The sequence below is a fragment of the Tupaia chinensis genome, unplaced genomic scaffold (genome assembly GCF_000334495.1).
Source record: "Tupaia chinensis unplaced genomic scaffold, TupChi_1.0 Scaffold000624_1, whole genome shotgun sequence".
Taxonomy (NCBI): Eukaryota; Metazoa; Chordata; class Mammalia; order Scandentia; family Tupaiidae; genus Tupaia; species Tupaia belangeri.
Window position 1 is genome coordinate 1,617,495 of NW_006160144.1, and position 12,526 is coordinate 1,630,020.

At 38.3% G+C, this 12,526-nt stretch overlaps 1 protein-coding gene and 1 pseudogene across 1 annotated transcript in view; both read left to right on the forward strand.

Moving 5' to 3' along the window:
* NSF (N-ethylmaleimide sensitive factor, vesicle fusing ATPase) overlaps window positions 1–12,526 on the forward strand; it is a gene marked incomplete in the record, with an annotated part of 153,800 nt that overhangs the window by 7,990 nt on the left and 133,284 nt on the right.
* Window positions 6,784–11,210, forward strand: LOC102483571 (zinc finger protein 30 homolog pseudogene; annotated as a pseudogene).

The following is a 12,526-nucleotide window of genomic DNA, read 5'->3' on the forward strand; positions in this document are numbered from 1 at the left end:
TTGTTCTACCAACCCATTTTATATGGGCATTTTATTACTTCCTAATTTATCCTTTTGTGATTTGTTTTTTCAAAAATAAGCAGACTTGGGACCAGCAGTTAGCGTAATGGCTATGTCGCTGGACTCCCACGTAGTCGACCGCGGTTCGAGTCCCGGACCCGGTGGCTTAAACTCACACTGGGCGCATGTGTGTGTGTGCCCAAGATCCTGAGAGGAGAATGGAGAAGGGATTGTAGCATGGCCATCCCCCCTGGAGGGTGATTTCTCGCTTTCTATCTCTCTATCTCTCTCTCTCTGTCTGGCAAGCACACGCGCCCTATAGCAAAAACCTCTCCAAAAAAAAAAATAAATAAATAAGCAGACTTCTATTTTTTAATTCCCCCTTCTTTCATGTACAAAGGTAACATAAAATATACACTCATTTTACTAGACATCATTTTGTATCAACTCACAAAGATCTTCATTCTTATAGCTGCGTGGCACTCCATTCTATGTATGTACTGTAGTTTACTCAAGGCCTCTTGTTTTAGAGCAGTTAGGCCATTTGTTTTTTAATTGCCAGAGAGAGAGAGAAAGAGAAAATACCTCTTAATGGGGTGTGGTCACACCACAACTCTTTTCCCTCTATTTCTCCATCCCCTCAGGATTTTAGACACACACTCACACACTCAGAGTATCTTGGAGTTGCTGGGGCTGGAATTCACATTGCATTTGGCCATTTGTGATCCAATTCCCAAAGCACAGCACTTAAGCATTGTGCTAAGGAGCCAACCTCTTTAGGCTCTTTTATTACTATAAATAGTACTACACTTTATAACTCTGGGGTATAAGTTTTCACTTTGAAACTACTTAAGCGTGTCTCAGGGTGAATTCATAGCTGTGAGGGCTCTGGGAATAAAGGATAAATGCAGGGCCAGGCGGTGGTATGGTGATTGGGGCAGCTGGATCCCACATGGCCAACCCCATAGTTTGAGCTCAGGAAAATGCTCCAGGCACATGTGTGTGCATGCTCAGGATCCTGAAGGGAGCGAGAGATGGGGAGAGGAGATTGCAGTGTGTCCATCCCCTTTCGGGGTACCTTTCTCGCTTTCTCTCACCCTCTCTCTCACCAGCACGTTCTCTCTCTGGTAAATGCAAAAAGGAGAGGATAATAAATGAATGTATTAATTTTCTACTGCTGCTTAACAAATTAAACAAAAAATCAGTGACTTAAAAGAACACCCATTATGACCCAACTGGTGGCCTGCTGGTTAAGGTGACTGGATCCCACATGACTGACTCCTCAGTTTGAGTTCCAGACCAGTAACTTGAAAAACACACTGGGCACGAGTACATACATGCCTAAAGTCCCGAAAGGAAACAGAGAGGAGAAGGGATTGTGGTGTGACTGTCCCCATGGATCAAGGTTGTTTTCTCACTTCCCCCCTCTCTCTTTACTTCTCTCAGGTGAGTGCACACAACTTTTTAGTAAATTATTTAAAAAGAAAAAAAAAAAGAATACTCAGTATTAACTCGTAGTCTTGTGGATCAAAAGTTTGGCACTGTGTGACTGGGTTTTCTGCTCAGGGTCTCTCATCAGACCAAATCTCAGGAATCGATTTAAATTTTGTCAAAGGCTTTGACAAAATGTGAAGCCAATTATTTGATTTTTTTTCTCTTTAGATCTATTAACATTATAGATTATATTAATAAATTTCCTTATAATTCATTCTTGCTTTCCTTGTATAAACCCCACCTGGTAATGGCATATCTTCTCTTTCTTTCTTTTTTTTCTTTTTTTTTTTTTTTTTAGGTTTTTACTGTAGGGCCACACACACTCTTTGGAAAGAGACAGAGAGAAAGAAAGTGAGAAATCACCCCCCCCACACCCTACCCCAGGAGGCTGGCAACCCCACAGTCTCTTCTCCATTCTCCTCTTGGGATTTTGGGCACATACTCACACGTACCCAATGTGATTTTCAAACCACCAGGTCCAGGACTTGAACTGTGGTTGGTCATGTGGGGATCTAGTACTTTAACCACCACAGCACCAGCCAACCCCAGCATATACTATTTTTAATGTGGTGTTAGAGCCTGCTAATATTTTATTTAGAATTTTTGCATCAATATTAAAAAGTTATATAAAAAGTTTTATTGATTGGTAATTTTCGTTTTGTGTGTATGCTTTCTTGATCAGGTTTTGGTATTGATGTTATCATACTTTATAAAACGGCTCTGGAAGTTTTCATTAACTTTCTGTCATGACAATTCATGTAGCATTGAGACTCTCGTCTCTAAAGGTTTGGTCTAATTCAACTTTGAAACTAGTAGGGTGCATAAGGTTTTTGCACTTGTGTCAATTCCTTTACAAGTCTCTGTTTCTCCTATGGGAATTGATTTATCTTAACTTTCTATCACTACTGGGATCAGTTTTGACAAACTCTGTTTTCCTGAGAGATTATCTGTTTTATCTAGGTTTTCAAATTTATTTGCATAGAACCATAGAAATTGTCTTTCAACATTAAAAAAAAAATCCTCTGATTATTAGTTGTTTTTCTTAGTTATCTCTTATTCTATATATTTGTGCTTTTGCTCCTTTTTTCTTGATATTAGTTAATGACTTATCTGTTTTTTTCCCCAAATAATCAAGATTTTGGTTTATTCATGTGTTGGTTTTCTTTTTTCTACTTTATTAATATTTACTTTATCTTCTAAATTTTCTTCCTGTGCCTTCTTTTGTTGTACTTTGTTTTTGTAGCTTTTTGATTTGGGAATTTCATTTAAATGTACTTTTCACTTTTACTGATACAGGTATTAAAGGGTCTCACTTTTTTCTCTGATTATTATGTTAACTGTGTATAATAGGTCCTATATATTGTGTTTTTTAAATTTATTTATTATTTATTTTAAAAAAATTGCCATCAGGCACATGTACTCACTGGAGAGAAATAGAGAGAAAATCATGATTTTCAAGCCACCTGGTCTGGGACTCATTGCAGTCAGCCATGTGGGAGTCCAGAGCCATAGCCAGTATGCCACCTGCTGACCCTTTAATTTTTATCTTCAATGCCAGTTTTATTTCACTGTTATCAGAAGGTTGTTTGTAATACTTGTCTTTTTGGAACTTAATTGGTATCTTGGGACCTAACGTATGATCAGTGTTTATGAATGACTCGTGTACTGAGAAGGAGGGAGGTAGCATGCATTTGATTATTCTGTTACTAGGTTGTAGTGTTATCCATAAGTTCTGCTTTATTGGTTATGCTGTTTAGATCTTATATATTCTTTTTTTTTTTTTTTTTGCTTGACCTGTCTTGCACTGAGAGTGGTATGTTAAAATGTCCTGTCCTTAGTGTCTTTCCTTGCATCTCCTATAGTTTCTACTCTACATAGATGATTTCTGTGTATTTTGGTGCATAGATGTTATATCTTAATTGTGGATTGTGGCTTTATAGTATTATAAATTGTCATCCTTTAGTTTAATGTCTTTTGAATTATACTTTGATAGCAAATATAATTAATTATTACTCATTTAAAATGTCACATTATAGTTTATTCTATTTTATGGTGTCTTTTGGGGGAAAGACACTTTATGTGTTGAAATGCTGTAGTATTTTGTTATGTTTTTATGGTAGCGTTACATGGAGGGGATATTTTTTCCTACTTCATAATTTTATAGACAAGATTACTAGTTCAAGAGCATTCTTTTCTGTCAATGTAGAAAAGTGTTATTTCTTTAAGTAATATATTGATGAGATGGAGAGGTAGAGAGATTGGTTGACATGGCCTCTTTCTCTTTTGTTTATCTGATTCTTTCCAATGATTCTTTGACACTGCCACCTCTAGTACTTCCAGGTCATTTCTCTATACCCGGAGATACACGCTGCCAAGTTCGAAACATGTGCTTAGCATTTTGGTGTTTAGAGTTGGACTTTCTCTTGTGGTGGGTGATTTTATCTGTATTTTTACTGTGTCCTACTCTCCCATCTTTTTTTCCCCCATTGTGGGAGTTCTTTATGATTTATTTTTAAGTTTTCAAGTAATTTGACTTTCTCTGTCTTCTAGTAATGCTACAGATAGGACTAAATGTGGCATGTTTCCTCTTTGTAGCTCCCTTTGGGTTTTAGGAGGATAGAAGGGGATAGTCAGAGTAATGGGGCCATCATTATTGTCTAAACCTAATGCTCCTAAAGATACTCAAAGATGAAGTAACTGGGGCTATCAGGTGGCATAGTTGTTAAAACGCTGGACTCCCACATGGCTGACTGCGTTTCAAGTCCTGGACCTGGTGGCTTAAAACTCATGCTGGGCATGTCTGCATGTATACCCCAAGCCCCAGAAGGAGAATGGAGGACAGGGGATTGTGGTGTGGCCATCCCCCCATTAGGAGATTTCTCGCTCTCTGTCTCTCTTGTCTCTCTCAGTCTCTCCGTTGAGTGCACATGCCCTACAACAAAAATCTCTCCAAAAATAAAAAAGATGTAGTAACTTTAAAGTTAGGCAAATACTTAAGGCAGTTGCCAGGAACACATGACTAGCCTGGTCTATAGTAGGGATATCTAAGAAGAGAAGTTGGTCAAATGGCCTGAGAGAACTTCCTGCTTCTCATTTAGGAACATAACAACTTATCGTTTTTCCTGAATTAGGGGGAAATTAAATATTGGAATTTTACTTACCTGGCCCTTCCTTTTTCTTTGTAGAGGTAAGATAAGGAATGATTTCTTTTTTCTTTCTTTCTTTTTTTTTTTCCTTAAGTTTGCTATAGGGCACGTGTGCTCTCTAGAGAGAAAGTGAGAAGGCAACCCCCCAGAGAGGATGGTCACTCTACAATCTCTTCTCCTCCCTTTTCCTCTAATGATTTTGGGCACCCACACATGCATGTTTTTCAAGCCACTGGGTCAGAGATTCATACCACATAGTTGACCATGTGGGATCCAGCCACCTGGACCACTACACCGTCTGACTGGCCTAAGAGATGAAAAATTTTTATTGGAGGTAAAAATTAAGGAAATTACTTTAGATATGGTTAGCTGGTGGCAAGAATTACATAACTAGTGCTTTCCAAACCTGCCTGAAAGAGTCACCTGGGGAGTTTGTTTTTTGAAAAAAAGATTCTGAGGCTTCCCCCTTGGGGAGTCTAATTCTGAATCATGAATCTGTGCTTAGCAGTCACCTTTACATGGTTTGTATCAGCTACATTTTGGGAGACACTGACATAAGTGATTCCTTTATCACCTCCTCTCCTGAAGCATAGTGAGAAGCTGAGACAGTGGAAAAATTTAGCACCAAAATGAAGTAGGTCAGTGCATGAAGCTAAGGTTCCCTATTCACGGTCATTAGCAGGGGTAAAAATGAACACTTGTGAAATCTAGTGAGAAAAGGGAGTTGTATGTAGCTTAGGTTTCTAATTTTTTTTTTTTGAGTGGTTTTTGCTATAGGACGCGTGCGCTTGCCAGACAGACAGAGAGAGACAGAGAGATAGAAAATGAGAAATCACCCCCCGGGGGGATGGCCATGCTGCAATCCCTTCTCCTCCATTCTCCTCTCGGTATCCTGGGCATGCACGCACACGTGCCTGGCGTGAGTTTAAGCCACCGAGTCCAGGACTCAAACTGCGGTCGACTATGTGGGAGTCCAGTGACATAGCCATTACGCTAACTGCTGGTCCAAGATTTTTAATTTTCTTAAATTTATTTTTCTAAAATGCGGTTGAAAGTGTACTTAAATTTATCTTTTTTTTTTTTTTTTTAAGATTTTTCCCATAGGCTGACTGGAGAGAGACAGAGAGGGACAGAGCAAAGGAAAATAAAAAATCACCACCCAGGGGGATGGCCAACTGCAGTCCTTTCTCTTCGATTCTCCTCTTGAGATTTTGGGCACACAGGTGCATGCACCCACTGTGATTTTCAAGCTTCTGTGTCTGGGATTCAAGACCATGCTTGGCCATGTGGGGAATCTAGCGTCTTGAGCACCACACCACCTCCTGGCCTTTAACTTTTTTTTTTTTTTTTTTTTTTTAAAGACAGGGTCTTGCTATGTCATGATCCTTTTGCTTTAGCCTCTAGAATTGCTGGGAGTATAGGCCCATGCTACTGGAGCCTGGCTTTTAGGGGGACTGGGAATCAAACCCAGTCCTTACATGTGACTGTAGTCTGTTAAATAGAAGCATCTACCAGTATGTACTCACTGCCATGGCTGTACCAAATGTAACCCCTGCCCCCCACCTTTTTTAGTTGCCAGAGGGCATGTGTGCTGGCCAGAGAGAGAGAGAGAGAGAGAGAGAGAGAGAGAGAGAAAGAATGCTGCAATGGGGCATGGTCCTTTAACCTCTATTTCTCCATCCGGTCAGGATTTGGGGCATGCAACACTCGTCCTTGTGTATTTTTCAAGTCTCAGGGCAAAATTTGAACTGCAGTTAGCCACGTGGAATCTGGCTCTCTTAATCATGAGGCCATAGGTCAGACCCTGAATTTATTTAGCTACTAATGTAGATATTTTCTGTTGTAAAAAAAAAAGGTATAGAAACTCAAAATTGTACATTTTTATGAGTTGAGGCTTAAATTGTGTTTTATGACTGAAACTATATTCTAGAATCATTCTCTTGCTCCTAGAAATGCTTATCTTGTTTGTAAAGGCATTTCTTTAAGAAGTAAATCAGACTTATGGGAAAAATTGTAAATTAAGTGATTAGGTTGGACTATGGTGTAGCAAGCTTGAGGGGAGGAAGGTTTAGAGTGATGTCACAGGGACAATGTTTCCATAAGGGTGAGGACTGATTCAGTGTCAGTAGAGACGAAAGCGAAGATGGGGTAGGAGATATGGTTCAAAGGAATGTTCAAGGGTTCTAGAATGGGAGTTCTGCCTATTAGTTGAGATATTTTAGTCAAGTCAGTGATTTTAGTCTGAGGGCATCTTCTGGAATAATCCTTTAACCTGCCTTCTTTCTGTCTATCAATGCCATATTTTAAGTTTTACAGACTGATGTTCAATCCACACGTTTTTGACTACTGTAACATGCCTATCATTGTCATGTGTGAGTTTATTGAAAGCATCAGCAATACCTTTTTTCTTTTCCTTATAAAAGTATTTTATTAGTCTTTTTATTTCACAAGAGAGGGAGGTAGCACCTCCAACAGGGTTCTGAGCTACAGTCCTTCGTCCCAGCCACCCCCCAGCCAGAATCACGGGCATGTGCACGTGCACTCAGCATGTGTAGGTTGATCTGGGAACTGAACCCCCATCTTCCGTATGGCTTCCAGCACTGCAGAGTCGCTGTGTCAGTGAAGCTGAACCCTATTAATCTTTTATATTAAATTTCTTTTGGCCTTAAAATAAAAATTAAAACAAAACAAAACAAACAAAAAACAAAAAAAAACCAGTCTCAACCTTCTGCTTTGCTCCTGAATAAAGCCTTCAGGAAACCCATGATTTAGCTGGTGGTTGCGCTGATGTGGCGCTGACCGTGGTGCTGCCTCTGGTACTACCGTGGTACTGTCCGTGGTACTGTCCATGGTACTGCTCTTAATATTTACATTGTAATAGGTTGGTCTTGTCTAATTAGGACTGTTAACATTAAACTAAAATGCCTTTGCAAACTACAGTCAGTAATGAAGACCTTTTAATATGCTTATTCAAATTTCTCTGTATGAATATTGTATACATATATCTGCATATATTATGTACTCACGTATTTATATACACACACACACACACACATTATGACATATGGCATTGATTTGGAGCCTGTAGTGCACAAAATGGTATTATACTGTATAAATATTTCTGCAGAATTATTTTTCCACTCAATGTTATGTTTCATGAGTCATCCATCTTTACAAATTTGCAAGTTTTTAAAATAGGTATTTTTTAATCATTTATTTATTTATTTGTTTATCTATTTATTTATTTGTTGTGATTTTGGGGCCTCCAAGTCCAGGACTTGAATCACAGTCAGCCCTTTGGGAGTCCAGTACCTCAACCACCATGCCACCTGCCAGCCCTAATGTACAAGGTTTTAATTAAATTACTTAACAGTATTTCTATGGCCTTTTATTCGTTATTATCCTACTCACCAGCATTTTTCATTGACTGTTGCAAATAATGCTACAACACACCTTCCTATACATCTCCTTTTAGACAAGAGTCTGTATGAGCCAGCAGATGGCATAGTGGTTTCATCGGGAAGTCCCATGGGGCTGACCATAGTTCAAGTCCTGGACCCAGTGACTTGAAACTTATGCTGGGCATATATATGTGTGTATGCCTCAAATCCCAGGAGGAAAATAGAAAAGAAATAGATTGTGGCATGACCCTCTTCCCTGAGGGGTGATTTCTCACTTTCTCTCTCACTGTCTCTGTCTCTCTCTCTCTCTCCAGTAAGTGCATGTGCCCGAAGGCAAAAAACTAAAAAAAAATTCTGGATAAACATCTAAAAATGGAATTGCTGAATGAACTTACTCATTTTTACATGAATATTTCAACCTGTTAAAAACATTACTAAGTGAACAAACTAAGCTCTCTTGTCCATCTCTTGGCACATAAACTATATTTTCTAGGAAATGTTATGAAAGAATAAAACATCCAGAATTAAAGACAAGAGAGTATTCTGAAATTTTTGGTCATGACTTGAACTTAGTCTTTGATCTTCATTGCATTTCCATCCCTTATCAGGCTTTGTTATTTTTCTTTTAAAATATTTAAATGTCCGTTCTTTCTTAACATGGTAAATGAAAATACACAAATATGTTTACACAAGTAATTTCATCCAGAAATTTAGAGAAAATCCTTATACATCACTCAAGTGTCTAGACTATAAAAAAGAAGTTCAGAACAGAATTTAGAAAATGAAATGATCATAAAGTCCAGTTCCCTTGGTTTATAGATAAATGACAGATCTATAAACCAGAGAGCTTAAATTATTTACTTAAGTTCTTCTATTTATTGGCAGGATCTATTGAAACCATAGACTCAAAGTACCTCAGAAGGGAACAGCTTTGTTTGCAAACCACCACCAGATCTTTGCACAGGCATTTCTACTGCTAGATCAGCAGAGAACTACACTGCAATGAATTTTGTTTAGCTTACTGTTTCTGACCACAGTAGTGCCATATCTCCTGTCCAAAGCAAGTCTTTTTTATTACTTTCTTTTGTGAGAACTGTAGAAGCTCTCTTATCTAACTAATGTGACTGGCACTCATAGTTAAATTACTGAAGTTGGTTAAAGGCTTTTTTCTCCTGGTGTTTGGGTTCATGGTTTGGAATTCTGTATTGTCTTTGTGCATAAACTTCACCCATAATTTTCATATGGGTTTCGTTGAAATGAATGGAGAGGGCTGGCCTCATGATCTGATGGTAGGGGGAGCTGGATCCCACATGGTCAAATGCACAGTGTGAATCCCAGCCCTGGTAGCTTAAAAAACACACTGGATAGGTCTTGCTGCTGCAGGCACCAGAGCTGGGCAGTCAGCGGAGTCAGCAGAGGCCTGAGCGTGGTGAGCCATGAGACACGGCTGTGACCACTGCTTTTCAGGGGCAGACGAAGCCCTGGCCTCTGTGGTCTCTTCTTCAGTAAATGAACCTTGAGGAAGACTGAGCAGTTTTTGCAGTTCTAGAACCATAACTAATGACTTGGTGATGTTCAGAGATGTGACTTGTAGACATTTCTCAGGAAGAATGGGAATGCCTGAACCCAAACTGGAGGAATTTGTACAGGGATGTGATTTTAGAGAACTATAGTAACTTGGTGTCATCGGGATGTTCCATTTCTAAGCCGGATGTGATTACCTTATTGGAACAAGAGAAAGAACCCTAGATGGTTGTACAGGATGAGTAAAAAAGATACAACCTATATTTGGAATCCAAATGTGACACTAAAAAGTTATTTCAAGAAAAAGATATTTATGAAATTAAATTATCTCAGTGGCAGATAATGGGAAGAATTAAAATTCATGACCTTGAGGACTCCTTTTTCAGAAAAGATTATGAATGTAAAAAGTTTGAGAGCCAAGAAGGTTTTCACGAGACATTATTTAGGCAAGTGAAAAAAACCACTCCTGACAAAATGCCCATTTATAGAAAATTTACATCTCTTGCGCTATATCAGAAAAATCATAACAGAGAAAAACCCTGTGAATGTGGGGAATGTAGGAAGGCTTTTAGGGTACCCAACTTACTTTTCAGCAAATAATTCATATTGGTGAGAAACCCTATGAATGTAAAGAATGCGGAAAAACCTTTAGACAGTGTGCCCCCCCTTAGTTGACGTCAAATAATTCATACTTCTGACAAACTCTATGAATGTAAAAAAGAAATGTGGAACTATCTTTACATGTGGCTCAGACCTTCAAGCACATCAGAGTTCCTGTTGGTGAGAAGCCCTATGAGTGTCAGGAATGTGGGAAAGCCTTTATGGTGTGAGGACAGCTTAATCTCCATCAAAGGATTCATACCGGTGAGAAACCCTATGACTGTAAGGATGCAGGAAGGCCTTTAGACAGTATGCACACCTTACTGGACATCAGAGACTTAGCATTGCTGAGAAGTGCTATCTATGAGTGTGAGGATTGTAGTCAGGCTTTTCTTGTAGCATAGGCCTTCAAAAACATCATAAACTTCATACTGGTGAAAAACCCCATGAATGTAAGGATTGCGGAAAGGCCTGTAGAATGAAGCAACAACTTACTCCCCATCAGAGAATTCATACTGGTGAGAAGCCCTATGATTGTAAAAAAGGTGGGAAGACATTTAGTCGTGGCTATAATCTGACTCTCCATCAGAGAATTCATACTGGTGAGAAACCTTATGAATGTGAGCAGTGTCAGAAGTTCTTTCTTCATTACTCGGAACTTATTTCACATCAAGGTATTCATAGTGGAGAGAAACCTTAGGAATGTAAGGAGTGCGGGAAGGCCTTTAGCCTGTTCTAGCAACTTACCCAGCATCAAAGCATTCGTTTTGGTGAAAAACCCTGTAAATGTAAGGATTGTGAGAAGACTTTCAGAGTTTGCTCTCACAACTTACTCGACATCAGAGTATTCATACTGGTGAAAAACCCTATGGCTGTAAGGAATGTGGAAAAACCTTCAGACTTCATTCATCACTTATTCACATCAGAGAACTCATTTCAGAGAATTCATTCTGGTGGGAGACCATACAAATGTAAGGACTGTAAGGAGGCATTTAGACAACATTTACACTTTACTTATCATCAGTGAATTCATAATGTAACGTAGTAATTATAAGAATGATTCCACTGTGAATTTATATAGAGGAGCATTAGAAAATAAATTCTACAGAAAAAGTTTTTGAACGTAGGAATGCCCTTTGCTCATTCTGAAAATAGATAAAAGGAAAGAAATAGGGCCAGCAGGTGGCATGGTGGTTAAGGGTGCTGGACTCCCACATGGCCAACTGCAGTTCAAGTCCCGGATCTGGCAGCTTGCTTTCTCACTTTCTCTCTCTCTCTCTCTCTGGTCAAATTAAAATAAATAAATGAAGTTAAATGAAATAATTCTTTTTTTTTTTGAAAAAGGAAAGGCATAAAAGGAAAGAAAAGTCATTTTGCCTATATTTTCTGTGTGAACTGTATTTCAGGGCATTCAGTGGTTGATGATTTAAAGCTTATCTTTATCAGAGAATTCCAGCTAATGAATGCAGAAAGAATTTTAGTATTAGACAATTACTATTTTGCAACAGGCAAAGGAAAAATAGATTAGGCATGATTCTCAGTAGAGATTGAGACCATAAAGTAAAATGCTGACAGGAACGTAGCAAATGGATCAGATTGATAACATCTGAAACCATTGATCAATCTTAACCTCACAAAAAACAGGACAGTAAAACATTATGTGCCGCCTAAGCGTGCTACCGTAAGGTATACACATCTTGCCAAAAACGTTGAACCTGAATTTAATTAAGCCTGAAGATCTAACTCCTAGCTTAGAGAAGATTTAGGGAATGGGAGAAAAAATTATATCACACAACAAGAAGCAATTAATTCTAAAATATGGATACTTCTACAAGAGGAATGACCTAGTTTCTCAGCCAGCAAAATGGCATTGGAAAAATGTCAACTCTTAGATATTGAAAGATACTGAAATGGAACGCTGAGATATGGAAAAAAGGCTTAAGATCTATCAAGAAAATGCTATAATGGAATGGTTTTTATTTAGATCGTGAGTCGAACAAATATAAAAAGCACATTTTTAGGACAGTTGGAAAAATGACAATATTTACAGTATTAGATAATATGAAACCATGTTTTTGTTAGGTGTGAGAATAGCATTGTGGTTATATTAAAAAAATCTATTTGTTAGACATACATTCTGAGGTTTGTGCACATGAAATGATATAATGTCTGGAGTGTCCTTTAAATGCTCACACAAAAGAAAAATGAGTATGGATAACTAAAATTTGGCAAAATTATGGTAATCTGAGTCTTTGCATACATGGTTTTTATTTGCTTTACTATTTTCTGTACTTTTGTGTATTTGAAATTTTTATAGTGTTCTTTTAAAGATAAAATTAATTACGCAATTAAAACACACAC